Source organism: Pseudoliparis swirei, chromosome 14 (genome assembly GCF_029220125.1).
Source record: "Pseudoliparis swirei isolate HS2019 ecotype Mariana Trench chromosome 14, NWPU_hadal_v1, whole genome shotgun sequence".
In the NCBI taxonomy this organism is placed as follows: domain Eukaryota; kingdom Metazoa; phylum Chordata; class Actinopteri; order Perciformes; family Liparidae; genus Pseudoliparis; species Pseudoliparis swirei.
This window is the reverse complement of record NC_079401.1, coordinates 5194636-5218422: the sequence shown is the minus strand read 5'-3', so window position 1 is coordinate 5218422 and position 23787 is coordinate 5194636.

Below are 23787 nucleotides of genomic sequence, written 5' to 3'. Positions count from 1 at the left end.
TTGAATGGCCTCCCAAATGACGCTCACGACTTGATGGGATTTAATAAGGCTGCGATTATAGACAAGACGCTAGTACGTGGTACTTACACCTGAGACGACGGCGCTATAAAAACGATGGAACACACGGCGCCGTCTTGAACAAAGAAGACAAAAAAGGTTGCGACTGTATGAAAAGAGAGAGCGAAGGGGAAAATGGAAAGTTCATGAGGACAGTGCTTGGATTGATTGAAAACCCATTACATCCACGGGCCATTATCTATTTCTGAAAGTCAGTAAACATGCATCATTCTTATTACATACCTCATGAAAAAGTCAATTCAGATTTTCCCCCGGTGCATTAAACAATATGTATCAATCGAAACGTGGCAATCACAGCTTAGGCGTGCTTTAAAAGTCAACCCGTACAAGCTGCAAGGGATCAGCTACACAATATGTCCTCCGCCTGTGCTGTATCTAGCACATCATAGACAAAGAAATAGGCCACTCGTATCAACACGGGAATTCAAGACATCGCATTTGACCTTCAATGCGTAGCCCTTTCAACACCTGCACATTGGATATCCAGCTAAAAATAACATCCACGCCACCGGAGAAGGAGAGAGAGCTTCTACTTTTACATCACACTGGCCGCAAAGTAGGTTGACGTCAACGTGGTTTACGTCGTTATGCATTTACTTAAATGGTAAAAATGGTTTGTTGACGACAGAGTACAACGCTCGAAACTCACCGCCGTGACGACGTCCCGCATTCGTGAATGCTTCGTGGGGTTAGGGGGTGGCGGCGCTAATTCGTTGGTGCGTTTCATTCATCCCTGAATGCACTTTCAAGAACCTTTGCGGCCTCTTCACTTCCTCCCTGAACATCCAGCTAAATGAACAACAAAGGACCGAGTTTGGATTAATTAGGAAAAAGTCAAGTGCCTTTTTTTTCCATCTCAAGCCAGTATCGGCTGATTATAATAATTGTTCAAGATGTGACAGGATGCTGATACTTGACGCCAGACTCACTGAAGCACAATGTTTGTGTCTCGCAGAGTTGTCTGAGTTCACTTGTTTGTCACAATTTACCTCAGACGAGTTAAACCGACAGCTCCGAATAAGAAACAATCAACCACGTTACCCGGAATTACTGCAGAGCCCCGGCGGATGTCGCGCGGTCACTTCTTCTCTCGCTTTCGGGAGATAATCTCCAGCTCCTTCTCAGATCCGACAATGCAAATTACGAGTTCAACTTTTGTCCTCCGCCGGCTAATGATGTGGCAGCGGACGATCATTCAAAGACGCGGAAAGCGACACATCTCGGAGATAAAGCTGAATGATGTTCCCCGTGATCCCATCTCGCCCGGCTGAATTTGAATGGTTTCAGACAGCCATTAAAAAAAAAAAGGTGTGGGGAGGTGAAGCGGGGGTCTGGCCATTAAACATATGGCTGCGTACCTTTACTTTGTATTCAGTCGAAGCCAAAATTTAAAAAAAAGACGCAAGCCCAGAATTGCTACTTGGGCACCAAAGTTATGGCTGTTGCATATTTTTTGTGGAGCGTGACTGTTTTATTTAGGGCCATTCGTCTTGTTACTTAAAAAACATTATTTATGCCATCCCGCACCTTAAGTTAATCTCCTAAAGTGTTAGATTTATACAGAGAGGACAACCATTATCCACGTGTGAATTAAGCAGAATGGCAAATGGTGTATTTCATCGCTTTGACATTAAGCACTCAGCACATTTCTCAGACTCTGGATATGAAGCAGCCTTATGTTGAGGAAATAGCTAAAGCATTCAAGCTCGGGTTGGTATTCCTTAGTCATGAACGTCGCCTGAGCTCAGAAAGTTGTTTGTTCACCCTCGAAGAGACAATTAAAACCTAAAATAGAATGTGTAAGTCCACGTCTGCGGATAGAGATTTTATCCTCCTCTGCCAATGAAGAGACGGTGAACCGCGTTGACTCCGTGGCAGCATCCTGGGTGATTTTCCAACGATAAAGGCACATTTCCTGGTTCAGAACTCGATGATATGAAGCTTATTTCAGTGCAAAGCTCAGAGCGGCATTGTGCGACTGCACACATCTGGTCTTCTGTTCATCACCAACAGGGCAGCTTGCCTGTTTTTTATCTCTTGACATCAGCCAGACGGAGGGCCAGTCCTCTGACTGAACTCCCCTGGAAGATCTCACCTCTTTTGTTTTCTTCCCATGCGGATATATTTTCCCGGCGTCAGACGGCCACGCGAATGGAAAAGAAAGAAAAGAAATGCCACTCGTGCAATCAAGAAGTTACACACTCGTTCTCTATGTCTGCAGCTTACGACTTGTCACTTCAAAAGCGACTAGCTTTTTTGAAGTTGCCGCACGGTGGCATTCCGGAGTCGATGAGTTCATCCAGCAGTAGCGATTGAGCTAACGTTATTGATTATGACAACACGCGGAGAAGTTCAGAGGGAAGTGAGGGCTATTTATGAGGTGTGTGCTTTTGGATATTGCTGTCTTTCCAGGCCCCCGATGCGCTGTATTATTTGTTTTTGCCCCAATCAGAAGACGATGGCAGCGAATATGCGGCCAGGTTCGAGCTAACCAATGAGAAAAATAGGGCTGGCTGTTCTTCGTCAAGATGAAGGAGGAGGAGGAGGAGGGGGAGCGACCGTGGCTGCCCCCCCCTTCTGTGAGCCATATTCCGCTCCGGGCTCGGTGACACACACACATTTTTGCAAATGCACACTAAGCGGCGCGTCTCTTTTTGGCCTGCACGGATACGCTCGCATGCGGCGGAGCGACGGGCCGACGGGCACGGCTCAGGGCGTCAAGCGGGAAGTCACGGAGGCGGCGCGCCAAGTCGTAGCCTCCACCCGAGCGGCGTGCCTCGAGAAGGCCTCGGTGACACGCGGCTCCCGAGAGATGATCTAAAGCTGGCCGTGTGATTACGAGCAGATCGGTACACGCCGTTCATGTCAGCGCCGCACGGCTGAGGATCAGTAATCAGCCTCTGATCGAAATATGCACAAAGATATGGTCTCCAGACCTGAATCACATGCACACAAATAGAATGCATGCAGACACAAACAACCCACCAATTACACACATACATACATACATTTGAATATGCAGCCTCTCCATGTATTGATACATACTTTTTGCATTTAGATTTTATTCTCATGTTACATAAAGTGACATATATGACAATTATATATTTATATATTTCGTCTTCCTGTATCCCTGTGTATCGTTTCGCCATCATTTCGGACATTTAACAAAGGTCTCCTGGGTGAAAGTCTTTTGTCTGTCAGTCCACGCCTGCCCCTACGTGGACTTCCTGCTTAGCCACCACCATGATGAATACATCCGCTCAAGGTCATCGATTAAAAATAATACAATAGTCATAAAAACGAGAAGTTGCTCGCACAGGCAACCGATGGTGCCACTCTGTCTGGCTATAATACACACGCCCATGTACACAACACAGTGATTAGCTTGTATGTTGGGACTCGGGAGGTGTTTCATTCGTGGTAGTTTTTGTACTCGAGAATTATCATTTTATACAGTCTGACCACTTAAAGAAATAAAAAAACTCTTAGACGAGCTGGAATATGCAAAAAAAACCATCAACAGCCTATCGTCTTGTGCCTCCTGCACCTCGAGCTAACCACTCGAAATCCAGACTGTTTGCTGTCCTGGCTCCTCAGTGGTGGAACGAGCTCCCCACTGACATCAGGACAGCAGAAAGTCTCTAAAGCTTCCAGCGGAAACTAAAAACACATCTTTTCCGACTATCTGGAATAAAACACAGATTAGCACTTCAGTGGCACTTAAAAAGCTCTTATTATGGTACTTTTGTAGTTCGACTATGTTGAGGAAATGTTACTTTCTGTATTCTTGTTGTTCTTATTTTGTACTCTAGGTTGAATGCACTTATTGTAAGTCGCTTTAGATAAAAGCGTCTGCTAAATGACATGTAATGTAACATGTAATCATAAAAAAAATGCTTAAACCGCTGAAGACGAAACTCCACGGCAAAGTTTCAAACAATGTCACACTCGCAGCAATTGCGTGCTTTCCAAAATTGTGTTAAAACAAAGAATGTGTCAGACCGGTGTTTAAACACATCTGTCAGGATGTTTTAAATTCCTCTCGGTTTTAATCCGCGTTGATGCGCCGTGTCTTTCTGCCGCCAGTGTCGAGGCCGGTCAGCTGCTCATTGAGTGATAATGACAGCAGGTGTGCATCATTAGCTCCCGTAAGCAGCGAGCGGCTGAGCGCCGCCGGGGTTTCGGACGGGATAAGAGCTCTGCGGTTGGCGGCGTTCTGGTGGGGAATGTTGAATTATGGGCTTGTTGGTTGTTGTGGGGGTGCTTTTGCCCCTCTCCACATGATTTGTATCCGTGTGCCTCAACCCTGTGGTCGCCTTAGCAGATGGCGGGTTCCAGTCAGCTGCAGCTGAGAAGGTAATCAGTCACTGATCAGTAGCGGGAGAGTTGATTACACTGTTGGGGGGGACACATGACCACCCAGTCGTGTTGCATCAGGACCATGCGGCACGTGGTAGCCACATGTTTTTTTTCAAATGTTTTTATTGTGGACATTGTTTGTTTTTATAATGCACATATATATATATATATATATATATATATATTATATATATTTAGAAATATTATGCACGTATATATATATATGTATAAATAGTATGCACATATATATATATATATTACGCACATATATATATATATATTATGCACACACATATTTATTTATATATATATATGTATGTGCACAATAAAAACAAATGTTAAAGTCTTATCTAGTCTCAACATGAAGCGACTCAGCGGTGGTGTGTGTGTTCGCCTCCTGTCCATAATTCCGGGGCTTTTGAATCCCTCTTAGATCCTCGTTCAGTGATAATATTTCAAAGCTCCACACATATATTTTTTAATGGTGATATATAATTCGTTGTAAATGTGGTCTTATTTGAGTTTTCAAAAAGTATTCTGCATGACAGCCAACTACTTTCGAAAATGGTAAAATCCAGTCCAGATGGACCAGTCCAACTAGACTCCACATAAAGCCAACAACAGGGTGATCGAAACAGGTTGACCCTTGCTGGAATCGAAATGACCTTGAGCAATACCTAATACCCTATTTTATTTTACAGTTAACGTCACCCTGGTGCAGGAGCTCACCCCCGTTTTTTAAGTGAAAAGAGCCGTGTGGCAAGAAGCAATAGAGGCTGACATGTATAAGAAAATAAAAATATATATATACATGTGGAAATGAAGCGTTTTAGTGATACATTTTGAATAAATAAAGCCCAGTTTGTTTACTGTGAAGCCTCCACGGGGCGCGGTTAACAGTTCTATCTCACGCTGCCAATTCATTTTAGTGTTTTAATCTTCCGACGTTTTAATCAGCCTTAATTAATCTGCTCTGTTTTTTTTCTTACGAGGTTTACGTCTTCCGCCATCACCCCGAGTCTAAATGAGTCCAACACATGCAATTTGTGGTGATTTTATTTTGATACGATTTCCATCAAGAAGAGGTTCGTTTTTTTAGTCTCGCGGTGTTGATTGTTATTTCTAAATGGAAGTTAATGTATGGATGAGATAATCCGAGGAGATGTCGTCTCACTTAAACTACAGCTAAGTACGTACACGCATATTAAGCAGAAAACATAATGCATATTTCATGGGCCTTGTTACACACAGGTCATCACTATGATGTTAAACTCAATGTTGTTTTATAGCTGTCATGACACTATGCACACAGTTTTTTATGAGCTTAATGAAAGAGCATGCGATGCACCGTTGTTGCTGCGTGTAGCTGTTGCCATGTGGGATATTGCCGGATGCGATTGGCTCGACCTTCCCACGGTTGAAAGATGGGAAAATCTGCTATGGTGCAAGTGCAATACATTGACTTGTTTAACAATATGGGCTATATTTGTGTAATTAACCTCAATCAGGATTTTTTTTGTCCAACAAATTGTCAAAACATTTGACACGTATGTCGTGTTTCGTCCGATTGGCTAACGAGAGTTTAGCTTTTTATTAATAATATTTCACGTTGGTCCCAGAGGCTTAATTTTGTTCGACCAACAATTTAAAAAAATTAAAATTAAAAGAAAGTTAGTCAGTTCCATATCATAAAATACTAGAAAATCACAACACTAGAATGTTGTATTTTATTTGATATGCTGGTCCTAGAACAGTTGCTATAACTCTCCATTAGAAATGCTTGATCATACATTTTCAGCAGACTGAAATATTTTGATTAACTTTTTGTTTTGTTTAAAAAAAAGGCCTTTACTCTCTATTCATCCAACACCATGTATCACTTTTTAGATTAATGTTGTCCTTCAATTGCGTAGCCAGATGTTTGTATCGTGGGTATCGGCTATGACGATGGATCCACCGGATGCTGACAGGTTGTTGTGATTAATCCGCAGCCACTTACTGACGGGGCGAATGGAGCTCCGGTTCGCCGTGGGGATGAAAGCCGAGTTTATCATCCAGCTTCGGGACAAACTTCGGCAAAAGTTTTCCCATGAATATGAGCCCCCTTTTAGAGACAGCTGGACTTGCACCAGTCTCATTAAATGTACAGTGCCCACGGTACAGTACATTTCTTCCCACTGGCGTTTCTTTTATCTCGAAAAAGAAATAAAGGGTCGACTGAAGAGCGGCAAAACAAAAAGTTCCGCTTAATTAATATCACTCCTCTATTGAATATCAAGTAGAAATAAGAGCAGCACTTAAAAATCAAACTAGCCGGGTGCAGCCGCATTGCCTGAAGGTGGTTTGTGAAATAATGCATTAAATTTAAAAAGGAGTCACACGAGGCTGAGTCCTTTTGGACTCATTGATAGGCGTATTTAAAGTGAACCGAGCATTGTCTCGGGGACGCTTTGCCCTTTTAGACACACTCATCACGGCCATTTGAGGGAGTCGAGCTGTCCGGTCCCATTCATCAGTGCAGCCTCTTTTTCAGAACTTGTACCCAATCGCATCGTCTCGTCTCCTGTTTTTTGTGTGCGAGTGGCGAATGCAGCGAGGCCCTTGCTCAAAGGTGTCGTCGGCGTAAAGAATGGAGTTATTCATCCGTTTCAGCATACCAGTCAATGAAATTATTATTATTGTTTACTTTTTTTTCATGCCAACCTGTTTTATTCATAGTCATCATTTAGATAAAGGCGATATCACGAGCATTTAGCAGGATTGGGTGACATGGGTTAAACCATATTTACATACATTTACTTTTCATTTTACGATATTGATAGGAAAAAGAAAAAAAGGAAACCTGAAGGCCACTCTTGGTTTTTTCCTCTTGTGGACAAACAACCCGTGTTGTATGGAGACACACTGGCATGAGGAATGTTACAAGGAATAAAAAACCCTCTTCTTCAAAGGCAGAGTGATTGCAATCCCCCCCTTTAAACGCTCCCCCTAGAGGTCCGAATCAAGAGGATGAAATGGCCCTGCACCTATAGTGATGGATAGCTCCACAACGCCACGCAATCAATAGATTGAGACTGTTATACTTCTGATTGTGAACAACAATAAAATGTCTTTTCTTGACTTTCCCCAGCACAATCAATACCGTTTCTTTTCTTTCCTTTTTTTCTCTCCTCCCTGATGCTTGCTGCTCCATTTCTTTTTTCGTCTGAACCAAAATGGAACACTCGTCCCCATTTTCATTTACTCTCGACAACTATTACGACACTCGCATGTTTGTTTGTTTTGATGTGATACCCCATCCAGTCCCACTTAGTTAAGTATGTTATTTATCTCCATCGGGTTGCACTTAAATCTGCACTTACTGATTTTTGATTGTGTTCTAAAATAAGATGTGACAGCTGCGCAACAGCGAGTAGTTTTAACGAAAATGTATACGCCTCGAATTTAAATTATTCATGAATGCTAAATAAAGATATGAGAAGGGAGAAGCTATGAACATATATATATATATAAATTTATATTTATTTATATATATACATATATATATTTTTTTTATATATGTATATTTATTTATATATATATTTTGATATATAAATATATGAAGTAGATTTTTTTATTGTTTACATATTAAAATTAATTTTGATATATAAATATACATATATATTGATATATATATATATTTATTTATATATCTATATATAATATATATATATATATATTCATTGTATATACAGGACTGTCTCAGAAAATTAGAATATTGTGATAAAGTTCTTTATTTTCTGTAATGCAATTAAAAAAACAAAAATGTCATGCATTCTGGATTCATTACAAATCAACTGAAATATTGCAAGCCTTTTATTCTTTTAATATTGCTGATTATGGCTTACAGCTTAAGAAAACTCTAAAATCCTATCTCATAAAATTTTAATATTTCCTCAGACCAAGTAAAAAAAAAGATTTATAACAGCTGAGTGTTTGTCAAGGCTCAGGAAACCCTTGCAGGTGTTTCGAGTTAATTAGACAATTCAAGTGATTTGTTTAATACCCTACTAGTATACTTTTTCATGATATTCTAATATTTAGAGATAGGATATTTGAGTTTTCTTAAGCTGTAAGCCATAATCAGCTATATTAAAAGAATAAAAGGCTTGCAATATTTCAGTTGATTTGTAATGAATCCAGAATGCATGACATTTTTGTTTTTTTAATTGCATTACAGAAAATAAAGAACTTCATCACAATATTCTAATTTTCTGAGACAGTCCTGTATATATATATATATTGAGCCAAGATGGGTATACAGGGCAGACTCCCTCTCATTATGAACTTACACCAATCCTGAGTCATCAAGTTGAGAAAGACTTTGAAGGCTGAGAGTCTCGTCAGACAAACCAGAGCCTCAGTAAGACATGCAGGGAGTTCTCAAACACCGACACCGCTTCTGGACATCCACCTGGCAGCGATTCCCTCCCATCAGCACTTATCACACACACACACACACCCAAGTGAGGAGTGCCAAGTCTTGAACCCGGGCCTTTTACAGAACTGGAGCGGCGATTCCTCCATTGACAACGGCGTCGCGGAACAGTGTGTTGGAGGAACGTCAAGAGCGGTTAGGCATGAAAATGGGACACCAGCGTAAACACCAGAGAGATCAGGCTATTGTTTCCATCCTCTAAAGATACAGGATGCTGCTTCCTGAAGAGAGAGAGAGAGAGGGAGAGAGAGAACATGACATAACCATCTCTTGGAGAGGCAGACTGTCCCCCGCCGCCTGTGCCACAAGCTTTGATCGCCCTCTTGCTGTCAGTGGGTGAACTGCATTTGAAAATGGAGGCTGCGTCTCATGCCCCCGGCTTCACATGTGATCATTATGTTGAAGCAGGAAAGATTGCTTTTTTTTTTTCTGTGTGCGTTTTTAGGTTCTGGAGTTTCCCCCCAAACCCTGACATGTGATGAGATTACCTCATCATGTGTCAACGTTGTCTTTATTCCCAATGATACGCGCATATTTGGTATGACATTGCAAAACAAGGGCACGTTAAATTGCCTTTATAAATAAAGCTGATTCTGTGTATGAAGGTATCCATTGCAAAGGGCTGTCAAATACAATATAATTAAATAAAATGTTTCTTTTTGCCCCTATGCTTTTTGATGGATGCAGAAAACTCAGACAAGACATTTACAGAAGCTAGAGGAGCGAAACAAAAGGATGGAGGACATGGGGAATGCTAAACACTGAGAGACACTTTGTTTTAAATAATGAACTCCCTCGTGACTCATCTTCAGATATGAAGTACCGCAGACCGCTTGTATCTGGGAAGAAATGAAGTTAATACGGAAGGGACGTTTTTTGCTCTTTTCTGTTTTTGTTGCTTTCCTGAAAGCCCACAGCGAGTGACTCATGATGTCACATGGTCCCTTCGGAAGACTTTCAGTCACATGCCATGAGACGTGTCTTGTAGCCTCTCCAGAGGCCGTCGGTCGGGGTGTCGGGAAACACACTTTTATACATTCTACACTTTTAAACGTCGAGTAATAATGTTACAGATTATTATTTCCCGGTTGGCTGGAAACATCAAAGATTCGGCCGAGAAGCTGACCGGCAGGTTCTGCGTTAAAACCGACCTCCAAGCGGAGAGATAACGAGCCGCGGTGGCTTCGTATCGATGTATACAGGACTTGAAAGGGAGGATTCCTGTCCTGTACGTTATCAAAAGTTTTAAAATAACTCCCCGTCTCAACATCTGTTCCTTCAAGCCCAGGGATATAATGACTCACCCAAGACGGAGCTACAGATAGGATTTTATATATATATTATCTTTCCCCTCTCGCCAAAGCACGGGATCATTCCCCCTGCAGCGCGACGCAGAGGATTTTTCAATTTCCATGTTCCTTCTGGGTTTTCTCCTCTTGAGTAATGGCTATTTTCCTTTTTTCACGACTGTCGAGGTTGCCTACAGATACAGTGTTGAACCTTTGCTATCTCCCGGAGTGTCGAGGGACCGTCTGAGTAAAAATTGCTTTTTGCCGTTTTCGTTTCTTTCGCTTTCACTCTTTTTTATCGAGCCGCAAAACACGAGCCCTCCGCCCTCCGCCCACCACCCTGCGCTCCTGTGCAGTTGTTGGCTCCAATAATATTCGACTATATAATTTCCCACATAAATGACCTGCGGGGCTCCAGGTGTCATTAGAAACATACTTCCTCAGTATGTGTTTTATTGCCACTGTTAATTTTACGAGGGCCGTTAAGTTAAGTGAAGGTGTGTGCTGCCAGCAATCATGCTGCTTGAATCTGTGGTTTATTAACACCCCCCCCTCTCGCCAACAAAAAAAAGGTGTAAAAAGTAGATTAAGTTTGGTTTGCCACGCGGCCCTGAAGGCCACAGAGTCATGAATCCCTGGGTGGAACTGGAACTTCCATCTCTGACTCCGTTTATAAGGGGCAATGATGGAGATTTATATCGCCCCATAACGCCAAATCACCTAACATCGAGTTATTGATCAACGCCGGTGACCTAAAGCAAAACATTGCGATACTACCCAAGCAGGTGTGTTGGGGCCATTGGCATGCATCCGACCATTTCTCAACCTGCATTAATACAATCTGTATTTTAGATTTGAATAATCGCCGCACATCCTTGGATGCCATGTTGACTTGCTCAGCATTTCCACGAAGATCAAGGGTCAAGGAGAGGAACCGTAAGAGTCGACGAGGAGCCGAGAGTCGGAGCAGGACACACAGGTGTCTCCTCTCCTTCGCCTTGAGAGGATCCCGAAGTTATAACGTTTGAATTTGTAGCATTGCTCCAAAAGAAAGAGTAAAATGGCTTTTTTTCTCTTCTGATTTAAGACCCAGATTGCTTTTAGTGTGAGTGGGTGGAAACAGGCAAAACCATTGCGTCACTCGCCTGAGCCAATGGTGTCGTTTCCTGCAATTATATCGTGTCACTAGATTGAAAGTGAGTTAGCGATCCCCCGATAATTTCGTTTTTAAGACCTTGGGCTTGTGCCGCCCCTTTATGTCGCTCACGTAATCAAACCTTGATCCGAAAACCACCTCGGTATCGGTAAAATATTTTAAATAAAACACATTTGTAAGCAAAAATCTGTTTCCCTTGGGTTGGTCATGAGTTATTCAAATAACCTCCACTTCTCCTCCTTTTGTCTGAGTCGTATAATTCTGATGTTTAACTTTCACCCCCGTGAATAACAGAGTGGAATGATTATATTTTGTTTTCAGTGGGGCAGAACATTTCATCAGTGAGAGTAAAAAGGGGGGGGGGGGGTATCTTTCATTGTGTGTACCTCAGCGTTGAACTGTGATTACATTTTCTCATTCGAAAAAAATATGATCATAGACTGTCCTTATCTAATTTCCCAACCCCCCCCCCCCCAAGATTGAATTGCCTCTGCACGTGGACGTGCTCAGACTGCACGAGTCACTTCAGATGAAGGTGACACGCAACATGTGACCCCTTCCTCTCGATGCGAGGATTAAAACGCCTGCGTCCCTCGCCAAAGGGCCCTTTGTTTCACGGAGTGACATTGGCCGCCGTTTCGCCTCACGCCCCGAGCACATGATCAATAAAGCTTATCGGTCACACACACACACACACACACACACAAGTTGGAGTCATGCCTTCCATCATTGAAACTATTAACACCATGCAAAGATCGATGAGTCACCCTGGGCCCCTCCCTCCTCGCCACACCAAGCGCCCATCGATGGCGTGCGTGTAATACCCCGTACAGTAAATCCTCAATAAAAAAAAAATTCTTGCAGTTGATAAATATGTACGATATGAAAATATCTGCAGCAACTGAAGAAAGAGAGAGAGAGATGCCCCCATTCCCCGGGTAAGGAGTTGACCTTTTGCAGTGCGGGAGGAGTCTCCTGCAGCACTCTGACGGCAGGGATTCCGCCGCAGGTTCACAGTTGGAGGGCTCTGCGACTATCTCTCCCCCCCCCCCCCCATCCCACGGAAAAAAAGAGCTGAAATATGTTTTTGTTCTCCCTTCTTTTTCTTTCCTCTCTCTCGGTCGTATTTCCACGTGCACGCGGCGCCTCGCGGCACATCTGTATTTCGACCGACCGACGTCTATTCTTACCCCCGGTCCGGTTGATTGATGCGTCCTTTTCGGCTTGTACACCCTTGCTCTCCACGGGGAAGAACAAACCACAGATGAGCGGCAATCTGTGGGGAGTACACACACACACGCACACACACACACACACACACACACGCGGCTGCAATAGATTCAGGGTCATGCACGCCGGGTGACATAAGGCCTCGATCTTTTTATTTTCAATCTCAATGACAGGCCTAATTGCGATCCCTTTCACTCACAGGCAATTTATAGGGCATTCACCTTGGGGGGCTGCTTCTATATGAGCACGTGCCGGAGAAGAGGCTCCTTACTCCAGGGGGGCGTCGCGGTGGGATGGACTCGCCCCGGATGCTTTGCAGTGAGAGCCACCAGTGCCCTCTTGTGTCGCTCCCAGAGCTGCTGCAGAAGTGAGTCAATTTGGGGGGTTATTTTTCCTCTTCCCTCAAGTGAATCCGTGAGGGGTTAGTAGACGGTGGCGGTGGTTCGTTGACGCGAGGGGAGAGTTTGCAATCCGGACTCGGCAGAGCGCCCCTTTCCTCGTGCTCGCGGCGGCCCTTTCCCGATCGCCCCTCTCACCCCAAAACCAGAAGCCCTCACAATCTGTAACATTCCATCAGATGACATGTCATTTAGTGGACACTTTTATCCTAAATAACGCTTTTACCCATGAAAAATAAGTAATACCACAAGTAATACCATGAGTAATAACATAAGTAATACCATGAGTAATAACACAAGTAATACCATGAGTAATAACATAAGTAATAACATAAGTAATACCATGAGTAATACCATGAGTAATAACATAAGTAATACCATGAGTAATAACATAAGTAATACCATGAGTAATAACATAAGTAATACCATGAGTAATACCAGTAAGTGCCACTAAAGTGCTAGTCTGTTTTTATTCAAGGTGTAGTGTAACACACCCTCATAATAAGCGGATACCTACGGCAACTATTTAAAACAAAGTTGCATAATTCCAAGTAATATTCATAATCCTTCTGCAAGACGAGAATATCGTGCATCAAGGCACATTCCCCGTCAATTATAACATACATGCCCCCCCCCCCCCACACACACACACACACACACCTCTGCCGCTGGTGTCTACAGCTTCATGTCGGGCATCATTTGCTTTGATTTGGCGGATGAAAGTAAACAGATAAAGTGATGCGAAGATGATTGGACTGACCGGGTCTGTGGCGGTGTGTGTCTGTGTGTGTTGGGGGGGCTCCAACCCGCTCCTCAAACAGAAATTGTACATTATGTTTTGCTTGCCGGGTAATTAGGTGGCAGGTTTTCTTTGTGTGTGTGTGTGTTAAGGGCATGCACGTCTCCCTGTGCAGCCCTGTCTCAGCCTTGTGCTCATCTTTCAGCTTCCGTGTCCCTACCTGTGTCTGTGTGTGTGTGTGTGTGTTTATGTGTTTGTGTGTACATTTTTGGGGCAAATCACCTTCATTATAAATGTGTCTCATTACAGTAATGAGACGATTTCATTATCACTTAAACGACCTTGTCCCCGGCGCTAAACAAGGCCGGCTGTTACAAACCCAGTGGGCCTCTTCAGTTGATTCGCAGCGGGGGGGCGGGGGGGGGGGCGGGGCGGGGGGGTCGGCAGGTGTTCGCCGGCTCAAATTTTGAACGGAGACGTCTAAATGAAGTGCACGGCGAGGCCTAAGTATGCGCATATTTGACCGGGGGGGGGGGGGGGGGGGGAGTTGGCGGCGTGAATGTTCAGTAGGGTTTCGGTGTTCCACTCGTGTGTGAACACATCACAAAAAAACGGCCTCACAGGGAGGCGGAGCCAGAGGGGTATCGCGGTGAAGAAGGACAAATCTAAATATAACGACCTCCTCGTCAGTTCCGAGTAAAGTTGGAAAAAAACCTCCATTTAACACGTGTAATGCTCTTTTTTGGGTCTGAAAGCCCACTTAGCGACGGGTCAAGGCCAGCGAAGTCAGCCGAGCGCATTTCCCCTCGCCGACCTCTCGCGCGGCGGCGCCGCCCCGGGGCCCGATTTTAATTGCGCCGGTGCAACGACAAGGGCGAAGCGGCGGCTCCTGTGTTGTGACTTTGACGTTTCTTTTTTTTTTTCCAAACAGGGGTCGTCCTGCCATCTCAAAACGGTCGCCGTGCCTTTTCATCCAAAGTGCTCGAATACAGTCGATGCATATGCACCCCACGCACCCGCTCTCTCTCTTTTTCCTTTTTTCTTATGGAGCTCTACCTGGCGGCCGCTGAGATCTCCTCTCATCCTCGCTAAGCACTCAATCTGTTTGGCGAGTGACCTTTAGTTGTCGGAGAGCTTATCTCTTGCTTTTAAAAGCACCCCGCACCCCTGAACTAATCCTTGGAGCCAAACACTGCCGCCCTAATCCCCCACTCCCCGAAGGCCTCGTTCACTATTTGCTTTCCCTCTAATTGTCTCCGAGGCCCTCCAGAGCTCATTCAGGGGACTTTACTGATCTGTGGATGTCTGCATACATCGTCGAATCATCCGTGTCCACCGGTGGGTGTGTGTGTGTGTTTTTGTGTGTGTGTGCACATGTCTTTATGGGTTTGAGCTCCACGGTCGAGCAGGGACCGGTGACCACGGAGCCATCAGGGTGCATTTAGGAGGATTTCCACTGTGCAGGAAGGGATCAGGACTGGAGTCAGAACCAAAGCTGCACAGGCAGATGCCCAGAATCAGCATTCAGCAGGTTAGTGGTGCGTGTGTGTGTGTGTGTGTGTGTGTAGGTGTGTGTGTGTGTGTGTGTGTGTGTGTGTGTTTGTGTGTGAGTGAGTATGCTCGCCAACCCCAAGGGTAACAGTTCCCGGTCACAGTCTGTGGATGAAAGTAATTGCCAGTGGAGGGCAACCTGCAGCTGAGGCCCAGAGATGGTGTGTGTGCCAATGTGTGTGTGTGTGTGTGTGTGCATGAAATTCACGGCTGCTGCTTTTGTCCAGTGACCATACGCCAAACACACTGTACATTTCCGCCAAATATGGGGTGTTTGAAGTGGGCTATGAAGAGATACCTTTCGTTTTATTGCCGTTGCTGTTCGGCCAATGAGGAACGAGAGTGCATGCGCGTCGAGTTGTTTCAGGTATCGCGCCGGGTCAGCTGCAAGGTGACAGTTCAGACTCAGGCGGTTTTATTCGTTGAGGCTTCCTCTCGGTCACGGAGGACCGGAGGAGTAAAACCACCCGAAATCACCTCGCTCATCTCCTGAAAGCCGTCCCATAAATCCTGCGGGCTGAGATCGATGGCCGCCCCTTGGCTTGGGACGAGTTGAAACTGACAGAAAACTGACCCCGATGTTTTTTTTAACGATTTTAAAGTTTTTTTTGCTTCCGAGAGAGTTGCGGTTGATTTGAAACCCAGTGGTGTGACTGGGGGAGGGGGGAGAGTGTTTTTTATTAATCACCTCACCCCTCGGATCGATATTCGCTGACGCGCTTGCCCTTTCGTCCTGCACGCCGCTGCACGCCGGACCGAAAGCAGCCGGGGTGCTCGAAGGCCCCTCGACCAGGAAATCTGTCCATGCCGAGTGTTCACACCGTCTCGTATCTGAAAAATGTCCTCGGGCCAATTTGAAAGAGAAAAAGCAATTAGTTGTCTTCTTTTAATCCACAAAGCAGTTTACTTTACCACAAAAAAGCAAATGCGCTTCTTAATTACTAAAGCGAGACAGTACTTCGGGTTCCCTTTCAGAGTGTGTCACAGGAAAAATCTCCACTGTGACGCTGATGTGAAGCTCATCGTTTTGATTTACATCCATAATCAATCCATAATATACAATCAATCATTCAAATGAGATCCAGATAGTACAAAACATTAAAATATAATAAAATGCATACAAAATCTGAAATTTAAATACATAGAACTACATATTCTTTACAAACAGACAGCTGTACCAATGTTAGCGTGTAGTACTGAACCTTATATTTGATTTAATTTCACCATCAATTCAGTACAGCTTGTGTTTGCCGTGCATATTTTTTACATTTTGCAATACTGTTTCATCATTATATATTATAACCAGACACGGACGAGATGCGGTTCTCTTCTAGCGGGGACAAGATGGACAGCGGTGGTGTTTTATGTGCTTTTCATTGCTGCACTGCAACATATTCTGTGTAAAGTTGTTGTTACATCAAATGGCCAGCAGAGGGCCACCACAGCTAACAAGTAACGCTCCCTGCCCTGAAGACTGCAGCGGAAGCGGACATTGGGTTTATTGGCCAACAGTGAAATTGACATTTCTTCCCTCTGATCTTTTTTTTTAATGATTTCTCAAGACAAACTAAAAAAATATGCCCGTGTTAATTTTGTGCCAATTTATGACATTCCCCCCAGGTCCCCCACTCAGCTGTAGAGGTTTGAATTGAAGCCAGCCGTGGATGTCCTGAGTGTGGATATTAGACCCACAAAAAAGTTGGAATGCATCTCCATCAAAAAAAAAACATGTGTGTGTGTGTGTGTCTACAATTAAAGCGACACCGAGGCCACAGCGACCGAAGCAGTCTACCAGTCGCAGGGCCGCATGGGGGGGGGCCGACATGCAGAGTGACCGGCACCGCGAGCGAAAATACATCAGAGAGCAGTAGACCGAGGGCCCGTGTGTGTGTGGCAGAGGGCTCCCGCCCCCGGGGGCCCCTTCCGGTCTCACCTTTTGTCTCGGAGCCACTCCAATACAAGCTGTCCCCTCTTCCCGGCGTTCCCGGGGACGGGTTAGTCACCGGCTGCCTCACCTGAGTCACCGGCTGCGTCACCTGGAAGTGGCACTCGGATCCCCCGGTCAATAAAAGGACGGCACACACAAGGCAGAGGCGGCTCCCGGGCCCGATGACAATGGCACCGGCCCGCTTTGTCACGCACACAAAAGCTGACATTAGGTTTTAATTAAGCGTCGCCGCGGGTGAACAATGAGCAGGATATTGCCCAGGTGGTCATCTTTCTTTTGCGGCGTGGTGCGATGGCGCTGAGGGGGAAGGGCACCCGGACAAACGGGATTGGATCGCGAATACGATTTTTGGCTCGATGCCGGATCGATGGGGCTCAGGCATCGGCGTAATGCTCGGGAGTTGGCTCGATTTCACCTGGAGGACGGAGGGGCCTCCGGGCGCCGTGTGTTTCGTGTCGTAGGGTTGACCTTAGCGGTGATTTTAAGATGGCTGACCAGCTCCAACAGCCGGATGTCAGAGTCCATCAGACTTTAGCATTAATAGGGATCTCACCGCATGATGGTTGAGGTGATGTAAGATTCACAAAAAAGCCTTAGTCCAAACAGAACTACTAATTCTTCTTGAAGTCAAATCTAGCGAACCTAAAATAACCACAATATGCCACATGTGTGTGTGCTTCAAGGTTGCTTTTCTTATATATTGCCTTAACTACTGTACTTGTGATTTATTGTATTTTTAGTTTTTCTTTTTCGAGTTTGGGACTATGGATCTTACACAAGTCGTGTTTGTTGACCTTTGACACAGCAAGTGTGCTCCATCACCTCCCATCAGGGTTCTGGATGTGGCCTTGTGTGTTGTGTGGTCTGAGTCATGGAGTTTGCTTCAGAGAGCATTGCAGGACAAATAGAAAAGATGCTCTTGTTTTAACGCTCCTGCACCTCATCATATATATCTCGAGTGTTCTGTCCTTCCCTGTCAAGTATTTGTGCGCCACCCGGCACCTGGTTTTATTTTTTATTATTTTTTTTTACACCCTGTCATACTTTTAAAGTGTACCTCCCTGCGGGGGGGAACGGGATCAAATTCGACACCAGCCATGTCCCCCGCCCTGCCTTTGCAGCTGGCCGCCATGCGTTCACCTTGTCTCCCCCTTCATCGCAAGAACAGTGTACGAGGGGAATTGGAAACACAGCGACACTGTTGGCGAGACTGCTGTGCCTGAAAGTAAGTGTGTGTGTGTCCAATAACCACGAGAAAATGACAGCCGTGGGACTCGAGGTGCTGTATTTTTTCGGTGACGTCATGCGACAGGGATGCAGGAGAGGAATGCGGTGAACAAAGACACAAGGTGGCACTCAGAGCAGGGAATGGCCCCTGGCCTGCAGCGCCGCTCTGTTTTCTGTTTTCAGTAACAACTAGACTTTTTTTAAAGTTTTTTTTTTTAGGTATCAGTTAAGTCATACGCAGATAAGTATCTCATTACAAAACCATAAATCATCGCTAACCACAGGGAGAGAGCAACAAGGCAGAAAACAAGCGTCCCTGTTACTGTAGCTTAAGTTCATGTTGCAGCACGCAGTGTGTGTTGCATAAAACACACCCTGATACACACTCGGTGTCTTGTATGACAAATCCCTTTTTACATGGAGCTTTACATTCAACAAACGAGATGTTGCATTCCTTAGTGTATGAAACACATCGAGATATTTATTTGTGTTTGAATGAAAAACATCATTTGAGTCCCGTCTCGGGTCCGGTTCGACTGCCGGAGCGTAACAAACAAACACAAGCCCGGACCTGAAGCCGGCTCGTCTGGTCAAGGCAGCAGACCCCTGGATGAAAAAAAGAAGATTCTGTCGTCAGAAGATTTAAGAGTGAGCAGGTCAACATACCAGCAACCTCGCTTCGACAGGTTTCCTCCCCAATGAGAGACGGCTATAGCGTCACCTTGTAAATGTGTGTGCGAGTCGTTACACGGGCAGTCGGTGTCGTGTGAGCTTCCCCAAAAAAATGTGACCCGTCTTACATTCCTCATCCGACGAGTCCGACCGCATACAGCAGGCGGGGACGTCTTTTGTAAGACGGTTTTCTTTGAGGAGACATAAGAGCGTAGGAAGGCCTCCCTTTGTCTTCTCCATCATTCGCTAACAATACCTGGGAGGTGAGAGACCAGCGGCCTGACGGAAAGCATGGAGGTCGGCTACTTGAAGAGTAATTACTACTTTAGGGAACAGTTTCTTATATAAAAAGGTAAAGCTGGCCGGTTCTGGCCACACACTTACTTTGAGCATCGACCCCGGTGTTGTTAGGAGATCGGCGAGGGTTCATTGTCTAACCGAGAGGCGTAGCAGTCTGAATCAAAAGAGCTCTTGGCTTGACCACAGGAGCCCTTTAGGGGAGATGCTGGGCAATTAGTCCGGCTGAAGGAACATGAGCGCCAACTGGGAGGGTAACGTGGGCCAACCAGAGGAGCAACGTGGGCCAACCAGAGGAGCAACTGGACTAAATTGACCCCCTCAGGAAAAGAAGTGTTCCATGATACATTGACGTTGATGTACCAAGGTGAGATAAGGTGTGGAAACGGGACCCTTCGGTCCACGGCTGACTCAAGCTAAAGCTAGTACTTAAATGTGCCATAGATACTGGAGATAGATAGACAGACAGATGGATGGATAGATAGACAGATGGATAGATAGACAGATAGATAGACAGATGGATGGATAGATGGATAGACAGATGGATAGATAGATAGACAGATAGATGGATAGATAGATGGATGAATAGATAGATGGATAGACGGATAGATAGATGGATAGATGGATAGATAGACAGATACTTTATTCATTCCCAGGGGGGGATTTGTTTGTAGCAGTAGCAAGCAAGGTTACAATATATTCAAGACAGTAACATAGCAGAGCAGGACATATGAAATATTAATGGAAAAAAAAAAGTATATCCGAGTGTGTATAAAGTGGAAGCGGTGCGAAGGTTATCGTTGTTGATTCAATGTAAACATATATCCTCGGGGAGCAGCGCAAAAGATTCTCGAGTTCGGGAGGGAAGGCCCGTTTCCTTTCTGACAGGAGGAGCAGCGAGGAGCGGGACTAAATGTACTCAGTCTGGGGTTCAGGCAGGACTTACTTATTTTTGATTCCGTGAGAATCCCCGATGCAGAGCATGTGAGACGTCTCAGACTGCAGTGCACACCGTAGTGGGTGGGCTGCAGCTCCTCGGGCCCAGCCCAGAGACACAACACAGAAGAATCCTCCATCCCCCCCCCCCCCCCCCCCGCCTTTTTGAATGTTACCACGCAGCGGTGTCCCACTCCTTTTGGCTTTTTTTGGGGGGGTTCCTGCGAGACTCCCGTGAAGATGAGCAATGGTGACATGAGGAGCGCGGAGAGCAGGAGCTTGACGCGGGCTCTCGACGGGTGGCGGAAATCCGTGAGCCTGGAGGTCCAAACAGAGCCGGGAACACATCCACAGTTCCCTTTATTCTCTTTGCTCTCCGTGATGCAGAGAATATGGCCTCGACGGAGAGAAAAGAAATAGACAAACAGCTGCGGATTACATTGATGATGATTGTGCATATTGTTACGACGCCATTATGCAAAATAGTGTGGCAGAAGAAACTGTTTTGACTTCACGACGCTCAACTTTTTAGAAGATATGAGTCGCATCGGAAAAGCCGTGGCTCGAGAGTTCTTACATTCTGCATCGGGGCAGTTGTAGCAGAGAAACTAACACAACCAGACTCTGCGTGGCTTGTGCTGCCAATTGAACATCCTCCAAAAAAGATTATTTTTTCTCAAAGCCATATTTTGTATTGTTCGAGAACAGATTTTTCCAGCCCACGTCCAACATGATGGAGTCACGATGGAGGATGGCGTCTTGCTATCGCGGGTTGGCTGATGCCGCCCTGCCCCCGTGTGTCTCTTTCAGCCGCTTTATCAACTTAGTGGCACAGGTACCGGCACCGATGGAGCTCTGGGAGAAAGACGAGGAAGCGCACGGCGGATGCGGCAGAGCTTTGATTTGTTGATTTATTTTGTTTAGCTGATAGGTACGGTGGTGATTATAATGAAAATAAGACAGGTGCGTTTGAGCAGTTTCCAACAGATGGCTCCTCCGCGAGTGTCACCCGACTGTTTCCGTCGACGTTCAAAACCAGATGCATGCACTGCTGCCTCGAGTGCTTAGCTCTGTGTTGTGAAAAGCCTGCAGACGTACAGCAGGGACATCGACAGCAGGGTTTCCATGGTGGTGTGTGTGTGTGGGGGGGGGGGGCTGGGACTTTAAAAAATAATTATTTCATGAATAGAATTATTCCAGCGTCAGTGATACGAGGGCCTCAACCGGCTCCACTGTGACGAGTCACTTTCAACGTGTTGCCGCAAACCACGACGCGCCACACATCCACCAAATACATTTATAACTAGAACGGGCACTCGGTAGAGCGCATACCTTCGCATATCACAAGATTGGGCATTGAATTATGAATATTTTGGCATTAGTTGCATGCCAATTGGATGAAAATTGAAAGTGCTATGGTAAAAAGAAGATTTGTACCTTTTCATGACCTTGACATTTGACCCGATCGATCCCAGAATCTAATCAAATGGTCCCCGGATAATATCCAATCATCCCACGAAATTTCATGCGATTTGGTTTAATACTTTTTGAGTTATGCGAGTAACACGCATACAAATAAATAAATAAATACACAGAGATCAAAACATAACCTTCCGCATTTTCAATGCAAAGGTAATAATTACCAGCGAGTTGCATCACCATCCACAGCAGTCTCGAGGAAAAATAACATTTAAAAAAAAAAGAGTAAAACATTGCGAGGCACCCCCTGACTGCTACTTCCTGCAGCGCCATACATTGCATGATGCAATGTTTCTCTTATTGTCCATCCACGGCCCTTTTGAGTGTTCTGCCACCTACAAAGTGTGACTTGACGTTTGAACTTTAAACATCTAGTTTTGACAGAATTTTTCTTTCCGGCATCATTTGAAAAAATCCACCGAGCGCCTTCCGTCTCACCCGAGAAGGTGAAATCAGGTTTACACTCGGTATCTATTGACGTCCCAGTGGGCGGGGCTAATATTGAATCTGCTCGGGGCCACCTCGTTCCGCGTTTACAACACACATCCATAAAAAAGACGTTAATAATTGCGATGACAGCCACCCACACCCAGTTGGCTCCTTGTCCCGGTCCACGAATGTCAAACACAAAAACGCATATCCATCTTATCTCTGTTTTCTTGTTTGCTATTCGGCCGCGTGACAAAGCACCTGCTTAGAAACAGAGCATAAAGAAGTGACCGACAAAAGGTGTGCAATGGCTTTTTAGTGGCTTTCATTAACTGGAAATCCAGGAAGAGGTTGAACGCCACTGAAAGGACAGAGCGTGTTTGTTCTGAGACAGGCCGGGGGAGTTAATGGGAGAGTGACATGGCTCAGACATTTTCAAATACTTGCTTTTTAAATACTTGCTTTTTTAAACATCATTATTGATATTAATCCACGCACGCAGGGTCAAAATATCGATTTAGTCTTAATGCCTGAAACTGAAAAACACACTTGTGGATGATCCTCGGTTGTGTGAATGTATATGTAGGTGGTAAAGTGTGCGGTACTTGTTTTGTCCTGCAATAACTCCTCGGGGGGGACTTGGAGGGGGTGGGTGGGGGCGACGACGACATTGCAAGTATTTTCACGGTTGCCATTTTTTCATGTTGACTTCCGCAATCCTCCGACAATCTTTTTTTTTCTAGAAGATCTACGAGTTGGGTCACTGGTGTCGACTCGCACCGCTCGGCGATGCTCCAGCCCGGCGGTGCAGTCACACTAATCCTGTGACAATCCCGCTTGGCTTTCCGCACCGTGAGCGAGACGTAGCCTACCAGGCCCATCTGAAAGCGATCAAGCGGTAAGCGGCCAGTGGATGCCGGCCAGGGGTTTCAGATGTTCGGACGGATCGGTCGCTCGCTGGTGTTTTGATGGTGGAGAGACTGTTGGGCAATTGTTGGAGGCCAGCTTGAAACCTGGTTCACCGCATGGTGAAAGGTGAACAATATGTGTGTGTTTGTGCTGAAGGAAATAGCCACTGGACAAAAAATAACCTTTTTTTCTCACCTTAGATGTTTTCTGAATTGAGAGGGTTCTTTGTTGTTGTATCTGTAGCAGTAGTTTCATGTGCTGCAGACGGGCTATTTAAAGCTCATCAACGCACATGCTCTTCTTCCTGAACATTGTAAGAACCAAGAGGAGGAGCTCTGTGTAACTGCTCCAGAGCTGTCCCAGTTGCATCACCTACTACAGTTATGGACAGGAACATTCCGGAAACCGAGTGACTCTTCCTTCAAAATAAAATAGCATGACGTTTTGGTTGGAAAGAGATGAAACATGTACAGAATACTCATTTTAATTAATCTAACAATCTAACAATGTGTTTATTCCATATTAAAGTATTTATGATAGCTTATCTCATGCTTTGCATGTTTTCAGGGGATTGTGTGATAAAGGGCGCAACCCAAAAAAAAACATTTGCGCT